We start from the raw sequence: 1918 nt of genomic DNA on the forward strand, positions 1-1918 counted from the left end.
TTTTTTTTTCAATAAATATTAATGTTAGCCCGCGACTTTGTTCCAGTTTTGAATTTTGACCCACTGTGTATTTGAGTTTGACACCCCTGGTCTAGTAGATCAGTTGTGCCCAAACTCCGATCTCATATGATCAATTCAAATACAGCAGATCGTTTCACCTGCTCCTATAAAAAATCTAAATCACGCATTACCTGCTAATTGGTCCTCCAACTTATGATACCAGATACCAGAAAATACAAACTGGTATGTAGAAAAGCGGAACGAAAGTGAAAAAAGGACCGACTCCAAGTTTCATTTGAGATTCTTAGAGAATCATTTTCAAGCTACCAGAAAGCAGTAAGAGCAGCAAAAACAAAGTATTTTTCTAAGGTGGTATCCAACAACTATCATTGACCTCGTATTTTATTTGGTATTATAAGTTCCATTCTTAATCCTCCCACTAGTGATTCTCACATTGCAGCGAACATAACATCTGAGAATCTAATGAAATTCTTCATTAATAAAATTGTAGACATTAGGTCTCACATCATCCCTCCCATTTTTGACCCATGTGTTTATACTCAAACGTCTTTGATCACTCCCAGCCAGTGTCCCTTGCATTACTTAATGAAGCAGTCAGTAACTTGAAGCCCTCAAAATTTATTTTGGATATTATTCCACCTAGCTTACTGAAAGATGTTTTTGACTCAGTCGGTACATGTTTGCTTTCTATTGTTAATAGCAGTCTGGGTCCGTCCCCTCTGATTTTAAACATGCTGTGGTGGAACCCATCCTTAAAAAGCAGAATCTGGACGCAACAATTTTATCAAATTACAGACCAATTTCTAAATTGCCCCTTTTGTCAAAAGTTCTGGAGAAAATCGTCCTTATCCAGCTCCAGGCCTTTTTAGATCAACACAACATTGGCGAAGAGTTCCAGTCTGGTTTTAAAACTCACCACAGCACTGAAACTGCTCTTTTAAAGGGTTTTAATGACCTTTTAACTTTTACTGACTCCGGAGACCCTGCCATCCTAGTATTATTAGATCTCAGTGCTGCTTTTGATACAGTAGATCGCAGCCTTCTCATCTCTAGACTGGAACAACATGTTGGAATAAAAGGGATTGTTTTGGAATAGTTTAAATCCTACCTATCTAATTGAACCTTCTCTGTTAAACTCAGACTCATTATACCCAAAGACTGTGCTTTCTTGTGGGCTCTATCATTGGCCCAGCCCTTTTTTCAATCTAAATCCTTCCGATGGGCTCAATTTTTAAAAAATATGATATCTCGTTCCATTGCTACGCAGATGGTTCTCAGATTTACGTTCCCCCGAGACAAAAATCTGTGAATCCTCTGAAGGGTCTGTTTGATTGTCTGGAAGATGTTACGGTATGGATGGCACTAAATTTTCTCAACCTAAATGAGCAGAAAACTGAGGTCATTGTTTTTGGTGCTTGTGACCATCTTGACCTTGGCCCTCTACAGATCTATAAACTCATTGCCCTTGCATATGGACCTCTCCAACACTGGAGACTTTCAAAAGCCGTCTGAAGACCTACTTTTACTCTCTGGCTTTGAAATCAAGATGATACTGTTTCTATTGTTCTTTCCATGATTCTATTTTCTCTTCATCTATATTCTATTTTAATTGGTATGTCTTCTGCTTTGACTATGTCATTGTACAATACTTTGGTCAACAACTGTTGTTTTTAAAATTGATTACTTCTTATCTCAGCATGTTTCACTTTACAGTGCAGAGAATAATCAGCCTTATTTCTCTTTTCTACAGTCTCTTGTGTGTCAGCTGCTGCAGGTCAGTCGTGTTTGACAAAATGAGTCTAAATGATAAAGTTTGGTGTAAATAACATGACATAAATACTGTGCACGCTCTTCTCTCTTCTGTTAGGGCCTCAGGTCAGATTAGCTGGGTCTGGGT

This window comes from Pundamilia nyererei, unplaced genomic scaffold (assembly GCF_000239375.1).
Source record: "Pundamilia nyererei isolate P.nyererei 1_Seehausen unplaced genomic scaffold, PunNye1.0 scaffold00133, whole genome shotgun sequence".
In the NCBI taxonomy this organism is placed as follows: domain Eukaryota; kingdom Metazoa; phylum Chordata; class Actinopteri; order Cichliformes; family Cichlidae; genus Pundamilia; species Pundamilia nyererei.